The 14,014-nt window shown below is 41.6% G+C and overlaps 1 protein-coding gene across 1 annotated transcript in view; it reads left to right on the top strand.

The window, feature by feature from the left end:
- ANKH (ANKH inorganic pyrophosphate transport regulator) overlaps positions 1 to 14,014 on the top strand; it is a 109,707-nt gene that overhangs the window by 43,541 nt on the left and 52,152 nt on the right. The gene's annotated exons all lie outside the window — the stretch shown is intronic.

Below are 14,014 nucleotides of genomic sequence, written 5' to 3' on the forward strand. Positions count from 1 at the left end.
TTGGGGTGACCTGAGGGAAAGGCTCTTTTTGGATCATCTAACCTTCAGGTTAGACTATTCAAGAAAGGTGTCCTGACACCTGCTTTCATTTTGCTGGTATCACAGTCATGTTTTTGACTCTTTGGGACAAAGAGTTTCAAATAGAGTGTGTAGAAAAGATACATGCTGTGCAGCATCACTGAAGTCTTTCAATACCTGGAGTAGAGAACTGTGCTTTTACAGTTCTATTAAGCTGGTTTGGAACATCTGTGTCTTTAGGATGACCACTTCCAAATGACAGTGCTTTGGAGGACCATCCTGCAATACTCCTGCAGCTCTTAGACTGCAGTTCCTAAGCTAGAGCATTTCTTTCATTCCAGCAAAATGTAACCTGGGTTTAGCTCCAGTTATAAATTTTCCTTTGAGACCTGTGACTAGTATGAACAAGTTTCTTATTCTAGCCTGCTCAGAACAAACATATTAGATTATCAGCGGGAACATGACCAGAGGGAGTAGCGATTAAAACCATCACGAGGCATTATCTCAAAGAAATTTTCATTTTCTTTGCAAGCATACTTTCCAGTTTTTGTTGTAAGACATCAGCCAGCATTGACTGCTTCAAAGTGTTTGCTCACACTGCCATTCTACAAGGTCTGTTCCAGGACCTCATTTCCCTGATGTCCAAAATAATTTATTTGTCAAGACCAGCATAGACTAATTTATTCCTGACCTCCACCTGGAGACTCAGTAGTCTTTGTGCCTTCCTGGCGCTTTCTTCCCAGAAGTGTTCCACAGTGGCTGTGGATATCCTTTTTTCAGTTTTTCTTCCATGCAAGTGAAAAAACAGAGTTTTGTCAGGACCGCTGTGTGCTGTTGGCTTCGTGCATGCATCTGCAGTGTTGTATTCTATTATTGTGTACCACCCCTACAAGAGCTTCAGCATGGTTTTTTTCCGCCAAGATGCTATGCCCATTGTGGTCCAAGCTGGTGGCCTTAGCATCTTCACATTTCAGAAGCTGTTTTGGGAGCACTTAACACTGTTGCCCAGCTGTCCTGCAAGCCTGAACAAAGAAAGCCCAGCAGCCTCTAAGGGCTAGAGTTTCACCAGCGCAGAAGCTGGAGTCTGTGGAAGTGTGATGATGAGCAGAACATCCACTTCTTTCTGTCCGTCCATCTCATGATGCTTTAAAAAGGAAGTATCCACTGTGGAGACTATTTTCCATAGAAAAACAGTCCTTCTAAATGAACAGATGAATGAGGATAGAATATATGTGCAAGAAGGGTTTTAAATGCTGTTGTTAAGCTCCGAGGATGAAGCCATTAGAGTTTCTTGTGCTACACTTCTCTGAGGACCTGCAAGTACAACATAAGCTGTTTACACCCAGTTTCAGAAACTGAAACTGAGCTGAAACATGTCCTTTATTTCCTGCTTTATTGCTAAGCCCTACCAGAGTTGTCGGTACAGTCAGACAGAATGCAGGCAGTTTGGGCAGATTATCACAGAAAAATACCGTGTTTGGGTTTGTGTCCCCCTCTGCCAGTTTTCAAGTTCTGTTAAGGCAAAACACAGCTAGTTACAGACACCGTCAACTTGTCCACAGTACTGTTGGTTCTTTTATTACCTGTGCATCAGGGCTTTGCAAATGAGAGTCTGTTTTTCTTCTGTTTTTTTTCAGCCTTGTACCTTGTATTGCATTTTGTCCTCTGGCATTGAAGATTTCAGCAAAGGATAAATTGCAATCTACTGTTCTTGTAGACAGGGAAATGTAGTGAAGAATTCACTGAGTAAGACTAGCTGATAGGCCATACTACGCTATCAAAGCAAGCCAGCTCAATTTTTCGATTCCCACAACGGCAACAGTGTGACACGCAACATGACTCTCTTCCCCTTGGTGAGAATTTTGGCAGGATGCCCATCCGAAGCCAATTTTGTATTTCATGTTAAAGCAGCTCAGAGATAAATTTTAGCTGTGCTGAATTAATGCTTTACATCCTGCGTGCTTCCCTGCCCATCAGCCACAAAAAACAAAACAGGTATGGAGAAGACCGGAAAGAGATTGCATCTCCTCTGGCTTTGTGGAAATAGGGTGTTAAGTGACTCAAAGCAGAACAAGACTGGTCTGGGGATGGGGGGCCTGTGACAGGGGGCTGTTCTCCCAGTGAAAACTCTGCACAACGTAGAGTACTGCTGTGAAAGAACAGTAGATAATCCATCTTCATTGCATTTCTTACCACTTTTGAAATCCAGCAGTAAGGAAATACATCATTTAAAACCAGTGACTCAGACAGAAGCTACTAGGCAAAGTTACCTGTTGCACTACGATGTTTCAGCATCAGTTTCGCTTAAGCTTCTGGGAATCCCTCCGTATTTTCACTGAACTTAACAAGTCAGGGTCTTGTATAAAACAAATGAAAATGAGCTAATAAGTTTTAACTATGCAATTCAAGTCGAGGAATTAGAGGGAGTGGGTTAGTAGAACAATGTTCATTGCTATTGAAATAATCCCTTTTAATAAGAAGGGATCGTTGCGTCAGGTCATAAGGAGTGCAAGAACGAGAAAGGATGTCAATAAAGATAGTTTTAAGCTTGGAGTTAAGTTAGGCGTAGGCACAAGGCTAAGAGAGCATTGAGCTTATATATCAAGTGTCTCGTGATGGCGAGCGCTGTGTTGCTGAAGGTGTCTGTAGAGATGCTGCTAGACAGCAGAATTACTGTGGCACCATTTGCAGTTTCTCAGTTAGGGGAGCAACCCATCCACTGTGTGTCTGGTCACCTCTTCAGCTGGAAGAATTTAAAAGTACATAATGTTTTTTGTGTTTGGATTTTGTGAACCCAGGGGTAGACACTTCTCAAATTAGATTAAGCATCAAATTACACCATGTATTTGACATAATCAAGAATACTCACAAAGTCACTAGTGACTGCACTTCTGGTTAAGATGTGCCCCTACCAGACACATAGAACTAAAATTTACTTGCTAGTTAGGCTTGCTACAACTCCACAAGTGCTTCCAAGTCTCCTCTTCCCTGAGGAGAAGGCTGCCAAGGTGCTGCTTCAGGAACTCTGAGTACAAGCATTAGCCAAGGGTTTGGTGAAGATATAACAAGATTAATTATTGCCAGGAATTTAGAGGTTACTCTAGTGAACCCCTGGCTCTAGGGTTTGTATGTCCCGGTATATTCAGAAAGAATGCTTTTTTGTCTCCCTCTGTAACTTATGTGTTCCCAAGAGGTACAGAGGAAAAGCTTGAAGCATTGATACATGTTCCAGTTCTCTCCTTTGTTATCGAATCCAGTGAGGACAGAGTATATATAGCCTGTATTTCCATTATCATGGAAAGCCATTTACTATAACAGCAGCAATTGGGCTCCCAGCTGCCGTGAAGATCACATAAGCAACAGTAATCAGGTTCTCCCATGGCTTCCTGCTCTTCTAGGTCAGAGAGGGTATTTTCAGCCTTGCTTGTATAGACATATTACTGTGCTTCCCCTTGTGAAAGATAGGGCGTTTCAAAAAGAGTGCATGGTTTCAAGAGAAATTTCTTAGTTACCTGTTCTCCATACACCCATCACCTGGAAAAACCCATGTGCAATAATTTCATTGTGAGTTGACTTGTTGACTTCATGTCATTGGATACTGAGAGAACCAGGAGAGAAGTTCAAGGCTCTCAAAACTTAGGCCAGGCACATAGAAGTTTAGATTTTCTGAGAGAAAAATTTACTTTGGAGAAAGCCTGCCCATTCTCCTTTCTGTCTTCCTCCACTCCCGTGTCTTTACCACCCACTTCCCATTTATTTTAAACAGATACATTAGGTCAAATTCTAGAGGCAGAATTACCGGTTTAGTGAGACCGTTGCTTTCTGCAGGTATTGGAGTATTGGAAAGTGTTGTAATAGCTGGAAGTGCTTCAAAGTGTGTTTTGCAATAAATCCACCAGCCCTAGAGAAAGGAAATCTATCACTATCCACAGTTTGTTTCCAGTTCAACTGAATAACTTTAATTTCATCCTAATAAAGCTAGTACAAAGAATAAGAATGGTAGGGAAAGAAAAACAGATACAAATGTTGTGGACTTTGTTTATGATGGGTGTTTCCAGCAGCGGAAACACCAAGTTTGTATTTAGGCTGGTGATCTGGGTGCCTTCTATTTGTCGCTTCTAAGCAGTTAAGACATGAGCTAATCTGGCAGCTCTACACTTGCAGTCGCAGGCACTCACACCTAACAAACTCTGCTTTGTGTAGCCCAAACTGTGCTTTTCCTAGCCTACCGCATGCTGGAGGGAACAGCTGCTTAATGACGGACTTTAACCAGCCGTGCTGCCTGCTCCTGACACAACAGCTAATGAAAATCACAGGCCTTAAATGCGTTCTGCTCTGATGAAGTTGGGCAAAGCCCTAGAACATAAGTAACAAGTCTGTGCTGGGCCACATGGGGAGGTAAATGCTTTAAGAGTAAGCTAATGGACAGTAGATAATTGCATAGTGCACTAAGTACACATAAAGGTAGGGCTGTACTACACATTCAGGGACAGCTGGGCAAGCTCCCACTCCTCAAGTCAAGCACAGAAGCCTTATTTGGTGATTATATGTATTTTTGTAATCATAGTAGCTTTGACACGTACTTTACTTTATAGATTGTTTTTTCTTTTTTTTTTTTTTTGACATAGTGCAGTTCTGAGGAGGATGAAAGACCAAACGGCAATTATTTGCCTTTCTTCTTCCTAAGCCCAGCCATATGACAAGTCAAGAATTTTGTGCGTTTGCTCAGCAGGCTCCTTATCTCTCCTGTCTGCAGCAAGAGAGAGGGAACATTTACCCAAGCTGAATGAACAAAACCTGCAGACACTTGCTTCAGTTTGCTTTAGCCTTTTATCCTGTACAAGTAATGTTCATTAAATAGCAAAGGCTTGGTTGCTTTACATATTCTGCTTAGCAGACATATGTGATGACACTTGCAGGGTGCTCTGAGTGACTAAGGGAGCTCCATTGACAACAGAGGGGCTGCAGTTTGCAAGCTACTTTGGTGTGATGATGGCTACTGCTGAATTTGGACTACCCTGGGGGATGGAGGGAGGGAGCAAGAGGCAGACAACAAAAGGTTGCCCCCCATAATTCTGACATTTTCAACTTTTGAGTAGCTAACTTTCACTTTGATCGCGTCTGAAAGTGATTTAAGGAAAAAAATCTATTTTTGCACAGTGAGTGTCTTCCCTCACAGCCCTATTATCTGAAACCAGTTTGGTCCCATCCTGCACATTGTCACTGAGGCTGAACTTCGCCATCTTCTGCAGTCAAAACAGCCTGGGTATCTATCACTGAACTAAGAGAGACACCCATCTTGGGAGGCTTCCACTTCTTTATTACACCAAACCCCAAAACACCTGTTTGTGTGGCCACACTCCAACAAAGTAGCCCACTCCTCCCAGCTGACTACCAGTTCTGGCTGTGGCAAAATTAGTAACTCTAAACGATAGCACCAGTAGGGTAATCTCTAGAGGAGCCATGAAGTGGTAGGATAGTACATGCAATGATACTAAAATATTTTGCTGCAGTATTGACAGCCTTGAATTTGATTGTTGGCTCTTGCCACGTTTGCTGAGTATAATTATTACATCCCTTAAATTCCACATGGAAAGACAATTGAGAGGAAATGCAAATTATTTGTCTTCCAAGTAGGAGAACATGGGATCTTAATCACTAACAAAGTGCTCAGAAATAAGCGAGCTGAAGCAATAAAAGTAAATGTTACAGATCTCCAGGGTCTTTACAGGCCTCCAGGGTCCTTTCCACAAGAGCCAAGATAGGAGAATAAACCACCTCACAATTCCTGAGAGAAAGAAGTCTTAGTAGGTTACTGCAACTTCAGTCCATGGAAGGAGAAATGCTTTCCCTTTTGCTTTGAGCTAATGGTACAGGTAGTGTTTCCTTGTCTCCTGGTACCTTAAGGATTTGAACCTATACGGTCTCTGTTGTGTGGCTCAAAGCTTAATGCCCAGGAGCACACTTGGCACCGCTGAAATATAGACAAGATTTCAGTGCAGTTAAAGTAGTTTAACAAGTTCTACTGAATATGGGCAACTCATACTTTGCAGATGCTTGGCCAAGTTTTGATCTGTTTTAAAGGCGCTTTTGATAGGCTGTGCCACATATCAGAAGTTTTCACCAAATGCTGCACGCATTAAGATTTTTTTTAACATGAAAGGTTTAAGGAAAATAGTTTAAAAAAATCTACATAGCCAGGGACACACCCCATTAATTTCTCCTATTCTTGCAATTGGCAAAACTATTTGCTTGGATTAATTTTTTTTTTTTTTTTAATTTGGGTCTTTGCCTAGGCTGATGTTTTTAAGTGGGAAAAACAGACTTACACTAGACACAGGACCTTGTCATTGGGAATGCGAGGTGACCTTATGTGAAAAAATACCACTTAAGAGAACTACTTATAATATGTGAAAAAATGAGAAAGCAAGAACCTAGCATCATATGAAATGCGTGAACTTAGAAATACAAAAGAAACAAATACAATATCAAAATTACTGAAAAGTACTGTTCTGCTGTAAGTTATATCTATGAAAAAGCCAATAACAGCAGAACAGGAAGGGTGAAAATTGGAAGGCAAGCGGAGCTAAGTAATTTCTTGCCGTGAGGTGAAAATATAGGTCACTTATTGTCAAGGACAAGATCTTTGGCGAAAGCGAGGAGAAGTGGTAGAGAGCAGGCCTTTGGAGCAGCAAGGAGAAGTGGTACAGAGCAATGAAACAAAAGATCCTTCAGGAGAGGAGGGGGAAATGTGAGAAATGGAGATTCAGACCAATGTCGGCAGCGTGGCCTTCGCTGGCAGGAGAGTGTGTTTTAGTGTGCAAAGTAGATGGCCATGGATCTTCAGATGCCAGTTCTGGTTTCATGTTAAGGTTCAGGGTGAGGACGGTCTCTCGGGGTGGTTGCCCAGGGAAGGTGTGGGGTCTCCTCCACAACATCTCCCAGATGTTCAGCTTGGGGCAGTGCTTTAAGCTGGCCCCCAGGGCCCCTTCCAACCCAAACCTGTCTGTGCGCTTTGGAGCTTAGTGAGAAGGTGTGATCAAGGAGAAAGTGGCAATCTCCATTTCAGGAGGAGAGAGACACAAGGAGTATTTCAGCGGAGATGGAGTTAATGCTAATAAAAAGGCAATATGCCAGAGTTGTGAGACACTGACAGGTAAGGGACCTGTGTAGATTAGATTTGCTGTGTGCATACAAGCAAGTCTTATAACAGTCCTTGCAGAAATTTAATTTATAAACATGAGAAAATGTGATTTTATGAAATATGCAACTGATAGTAAATCAGCTTACTTTTTACTTTGGGGGTATAACGTGAGGAAGAGAACAGAGCCTGTTTCTGTGAGAAATTAAAAATAAAAAGAGCACTGCTGCAGATACTGTATCACTTGTGATTAAGGCAAATATTCTTTGTGCGTAGATACATGTGATATGCATTTGTGTTCTCCCCAGTGCTTTCTACCACTTAAAAGTAATCAAAATGGAATTTGGTGAAGAAATGATAGCTATTCCACGGGGCATTTTGAAGAGACAGGGAGCCAACCTTCTCCTAGTTTTATGTGTCTCAATTTATGTCTCAGTTTTATTAGTCCATGCTCATAGACTTAGAAACAGAAATAGTTTTTGAGAGAAAATGAGTCTCTGGCCTCCACGTGAAAGAGATCTGAAGATAAATAAACTCAGCCTGGAGTTAGCCATACTTCTGTAACATAATCACAAATACTTCTCACCTTTGTGGATGAGCTCCAAGGGAAGCTGGAATACTTTGAGAACAAAGCATTCCCATTCGAGTTTCACCTTAGATATATTTTGGGCAGTTCATTAGCATCAGCCAGAGGATACCAGCCATAATGGCAGGGAATATCTCTAACATGTTGATTTTGCTTCTGTCCTATGCCCCTACAAGCACTGCTTGCCTAAAAAAAGGCCAAAGTTAGTGGTTGTCTCACCTCAGGGGACAGGTTTCTCAACAGCCATCTGTGGAAATGGCAGTGGTTTAGGTCTCCTTCATGCAGGTGTCAGCCATTCCCATTCAATACTACCTGGGGAATACATCCTGAAGGGCTTCCCAGTGTCATGGCTCGTAGCTCTCTTGGCTTTGGGATCAGTGTTCTTCACGTTCCCCAGAGAGGCGACCATCTGCAGCGACTGATTCACCCCTCCAAGATTGCTCCCTGTCGTAAATATTCTGGCACTTTGTCAAACATAGTTTTAGATGAGGCATGTTTTGGCTTCACTGAGTCTGGATTCTTTCTCATGGTCCTGCACCATTATCTTCTGCAGCCCCCTGTGGTTTTTTGTATTATTCTCTGTCTTGTTGTGCGGGTTGTTGCGCCTAAATCTACTCACAGGCAGTAGGTGCACCGGGGTAGTGTGCCGTAGCTACTCTTCCAGCTCCCCAACATGTCCTCCTCTGCCTTAGTTCTTGCAGTGGGAAGGGTTTCCCATTTTCACCGACTTCACTGTTGCCACTGCTGCTCTAGTTATTCATACGCCTCCTGGCTGTGCCTGTAAAAAGTGCTGTTGCCTGATGTATCCCAGGTCAAGTAAAAGCTGTGAGTGCTCTAAAATTATGTTATTTTGGATTTAGAGTCTTTATTTAAACTTCTCCCAGGACACACGTTCATACAGCCTTGACATTGGATAGTGAGTGGGAAAGTGGGAGCGTGATCACAGTCACAGAGTAGCAGGCATTTCAGATAAGAGTAGGAATCTGGCAAAAGTGTTCATTCTTGCTTTTCATTGCTGCTCAGGAGGGTGAATGGGGAAAAAAATTGTTACTGATTGCATTCTAGTCTTCATGGCTTGGTTTTTGTTTCACAGGGTATATGGGCTTTCTTCTAGGCCATGTTCTCCTTACTTAAGGAGACAGAGTAAATTTGATTGAAATTTTGTACACTAACTTTTTATTTAAGATAAAGCCATGACACCTGCCCTGCATTTGCAGTTGATTTTGAATTAGGAATCAGCAAGAGACAGAAGAACTTCAGCTCTCATTTTCAGGGCAGTCCTAATGCTCTTCCAAGGATGGCCTCTCCAGAGACAGGCCACATACCATGGGGGTCTCTAGGTGTCCCTCTCTCAGGACAGGCGTCTCTTTTTCCTTCAGAACGGAGTTTGGGGCTGTGGTCTCTTGCTGGGGACTGGGATTATTTTAGTGGGTTGAACCGATGGCAGCACTTGCAGTGCTGTGGGCAGGGAAAGCCTGCGGGGTTTCTCTTACAGCCAGCTTTAGTAAAGGACCAGGAGGGAAGTCAAGTATTTTAATAGCGGGCTAATAGGAATTGACCTCAGATGGCATTTCAGTCATCCGACACATGATCTACAACAGATGCTGGCTCAAAATTAGAGATACTGAATTAGGGTAAAAGCATTGCAAAACAAAACCCCAAACAAAACAAAAAAGGCCCAAAACAACAGACACTCCTCAGTCATCATTTTCAAGCTACAAGGTCAGACTCCCTCTACCCCTTCAGGGCTATCTCTTCATATACTATCTTTGGGCGATCTTCTTGCACCAGGATCAATGTGTGTGTGCTATTTTTACCCCATTTCCTCCCACTTCTATGTCTATATCCATGGAAGCTTACACAGACCTGTGTCAGAGCACTGGCTGTTTCCCTCAAATTGCCTACCAGTGGTTTCCTGCTTTTATGAGAAACCCAGCCAGAAGCAGAGGTGCAGATGGGATAACGCTCAGGTAGCACCGACACAGCGGTCTGATGATGCCACGCTTACAGAACATCGGATCCATCAGGGGTCTCTCTGGCAGTGCAGTTCCCGCAGTGGTGACAGAGGAGGAGACAGAACAGCCAGGGCCAGCTGGTACATATGATACTGAAGATTTCAATGTGACAGGATTTAGTAAATGAAAACTCAGCCAGCAATCATCAGGAGAGAGATTATTTGACACAGGAGAAAGACTGAAAGACTGTCCCCTACGTCAGCTTGCTCTTTTACTGGATACTTTGGCGCTTTTCCGTTTTCTTGGGGGAGGGCAGGTAGGAAGAAAGATGTAGAGGGAGGGGGAACATGTTACAAATGTTTGCTGAACTGAATATACAGTTGGCCACGTTACTGCCAAATTGAGCGGGGTTTTGGTGTCACCCTTAGGTAGGTAACTAGCTAGAACAGACTTGAAAACATAGCAGGCAGAATCCCAGCTTCAGACAAGCTATAGGAACGTGACAGCTTCCATTAGGTCACAGTCTGCTCTTCCAGAATAAGCAAAATTGAGGACTGACAGGAATTACATTTCTTGGATTTTACTTGCTCTTATTTGAAACACGTGCACTGGTCAGGTATTGACTGCATAGTCAATAGTTAACTTCAAATGAAGTAGAAAATCTGCTCTTCTAGTTAGATATAGACTATTGAAATTCTATGCAGTACATAGGTAATAAAGCTTTTTTAAAAGCAGAAGGAAATGCATACAATAGGTGTGGCTTTCTCAGTGGATTTTTTTATGCTTTTATATGTCTAATCCAATACAAAATAAGCCATCAGTCATCCAGTAGTCTTTAGGAGAGGAGGATCATGTGAGAAATGGTCAAACACTATAGAACCAGCTTAACAGACGGACTTTGAATTTTTGGCAACAGAAGTGTGTAGCTGTAGACTGGAACCAAACCTTTTCCTGCCAACATTAGTGAATAGTGCTGAAACCTCATGCAAAACAGGACAAGCTAGACCCTTGACATTTTTCTTACAACTGTTGCTTTTTAAATCACTGCCTATGCATGCAAAAGTTTGTTGCATTCATCCATTATGCATGTCCTAGGAATTTGATAGAGGTCTCATATATTCCTTCTAAGAGGATAAAGCCAGCTGCAGTACCCAATTGTAAAGATGTGGTTACTGGCTGGAAATGTTATTAAGTGTATTACTTGGTATTGCTCAGACTTGAATCTTCTGGATGGGAATTTAAAAATGCTAGTCCTCTCTGATTTTAGGGAACATTAGAGACAGCACACAATTATTCCTAAAGAAGGGCTCAAGGCGTTGTTACCGGGTCCTCTAGCAAAGATTTAATCTTGCTAGTGATAATATAATGTGTTATAGAAGACATTGCATTGAAGTAGCTCTAGATCTTGGTGCCTGCCTTTTTGAGAAGTGCTTTAGGAATGTGACTTACTTCAGCTAACCTGTTCATACCAGATCATTCTCAGCCTGGAAGTATTGTGTGCTTTTTTCTGTTATCTCTAAAAGAAGGGTCAGCAATGTCAGTGACTTTATTTTAGTGACGTTTGATGAATAGTCATTTACTGTGACAGTTTCACCTACTGCCATATTAGGTTAGCTATTCATTAAAAACTCAGGAGAAGGTGCCATCACCAATAGTCTTCCTTCTATCCAGCACCTGGATTTCCTAGTTCTCCCTTCAAGTTTGGTGTGAATAAGTCAGCTGAAAGCAAGATGACGTCTGAAATATGTATGATCAAGCTAACTTCTTATATTAAGTATTGTGATTATTATCATTATTATTATTATTACTGCCTAGTTCTGTGTGATTTTGTCGACAAGCTACACAAATCTTTGTAGAGATACGCTCTGTTATGCGTGAAACAAACATGGAATACGGATGCTACTGATGAAGTTTTGTTATTGATTTTTGTTCACACAAAAGGTCTACAAAATAGTGTCAGATAAAAAAATGGAGACCTTGCCCTGGTTTGTATGTTTCTTCCTTTATGAGAGACTTAATTGGAAATCTAACAGGAAATTAGACTGGAAGATTACCAACTGCATGGCTGGCATGCCATGAAAGATCAAGTGCCCGTGTCTTTCATATTGCACCCAAAGCAGCTTTATCAAGTATCTGGGATTTCTTACGGATTTAAGGATATCAAATAAAACATCAGCAGCTTCAGTAGCAAAAATATTCTAAGCTACATGGGGTAGAAAAGCTACACAAGTTCTCATATAGTGTTTGGAAGTTGAGGACGAAGAAGCATTGTCATCTTAAAGTGAAAAAGGAGTAAGAAAGCTACAGAAGGTAAACCATCTGTACGCAACCCTACTGACTGTTCATTTCCTAAGGATCTTTCCAAAGAAGCATTTAGGAGGATTGCTTTTTCAGGGCTAGCCTCTAGAGTATTTCATCATGTCAGCCAACCGTTCCACAGGAGTATAAATTAATGGCAGCATACCTCTTACAAAAGTCCCTTTTGGATTTTGCCAGCTTACCTTACCTGGTACACAGTGCGTCTCTGGGGAAAATTACTCAGAAGGATCTACTTGGTTGTCATTTGTTCATACAAAAGAGATCAGAGTTCAGCCTGTAAAACCAGAGAGGGAGAGAAAGAGGAGTGCTCAAGTCTTTCTCTGTCCTACTTAGATGGAAAACATAGTTATCCCGGGGCCAAAGTCACATGGAGCTAGTTTCACTGGCTTGAGGACTGTGCTCAGCAAAGATTGTCTCTCTGTAGAGGGATCATAGTGCTGTGCCTCTTGACAGAATGGGATTTCTTAAAGCCATGTTTATGCCAGGGACCTTGTCAGAAGTGGATTACTATTGTCCATACACTCTGGTATTCAGTAGTTGTCCAAACCAGGAAGGAAGCACTTGTGACGAGAAGCTTTTAAACCAGACTACCTGAAATTGCTTAGCTGTTTCTCTCTAAATTGAAGCTGCCAGAAATACTTCACTGTTGACAGAAGAAAAGAGGGGGGAAAAGTGATCAAGGAACCCTCTATATGGCATATTTGCTTATTATTGGCAACAGCAACAAGGAGATTCAGTGTCTTTAGAAAGTTTAAATGAAAATATTATAACTCTGTATACACCTTTATATCAATTACATCATCACAAGCGTCATCACAAAAGAAAGCTAAACTTGACTATTCCTTTCAGAGGCCACAGTCTTTTCCACAAATTGGGTACAGTTTTATGCACACGCTAGTGGTTTTGGCATCTGCAGATTAAATATAAGTTTAATTCTTATCGATGCAATAGATGGAATTATCTATACCCCAGAAAAGGTTGCATATAGCAGCTGCAGGTATTCCAGATCTAACACATGGTATTTTCAGGAAGGGGCAAACTGGAGCAAGACAGATGAAAGCATTTGGAGCCTCGGGTGTTCAGGTCAGAGCACATTGCAAGAGAGAGATTTGGCAGATATCAAGGATGGAGGTGTTGGTATTTTCTACAGTTTTTTGCTATGATGTTGACAGTGCAGCTTTAGTTTCAAAAACTAAGCACATCTCACAGAGTAGAAAAGAACGGCAGGAAAAGTGCTCATTTCTGCTATGAGGATGCGGTTTCTTTTAAAGGCAATGGGAATTGCTTGCTTAGATGCTCTTTGGAAGGGAAAACAAAAAGTCAAAAGACAGCAACATAAAGTCTAAGCTTACATTTGAAACAGGAGTGGTTCACCAAGATTACCTGATGATACTCTGCCTGGTTTGTTCATTCAGAAGAAGTGGTATTAGAACTGCTGTGTAAGTGGATAGACTGAGATTTGGAGGGTGGCTTGGAGAGATGTTCCTGGTTGGCCTCATTGCCATGGCCCTGTCAGCACACATCAGCTGTAACCCGTAGGAGCTACATACTTGTGAAAACAAGTTGTATTCCATCCTTCATGCTTTTTGAATCAAATCTTGTTTTAACAGTTTGCTGAGTGTATCAGATGATTGATGCTGTCACACTGCAGATAAAATTTGTCATTCTGTCATTTTTATTCAATATTTTAGAAGCATTTTGGTGCAAACTGGAATCTGAAGCAGTTACACATTTTTTCTATGGTTCACCTTAGTTATAAAAATAATCCATCTAATTCTCAGTGATTCACTGGCAGATATTTCCTAAATACAGACCTAGAATGAATTAGTAGGTTGGTTGAACCTTAATATGTCTTGAAATATATGTGCTTTATTCTTTTCAAATATGCTACAAGGAGATATAAATAAATATAGGATCAGGACCTTGTGAAATACATGAAAGGAGAACAGATATGTTTAGTCATGTGCATATTTGGCCTAGTTTCAAAATAAACAT

The sequence above is a fragment of the Chroicocephalus ridibundus genome, chromosome 2 (assembly GCF_963924245.1).
Source record: "Chroicocephalus ridibundus chromosome 2, bChrRid1.1, whole genome shotgun sequence".
Classification (NCBI taxonomy): domain Eukaryota; kingdom Metazoa; phylum Chordata; class Aves; order Charadriiformes; family Laridae; genus Chroicocephalus; species Chroicocephalus ridibundus.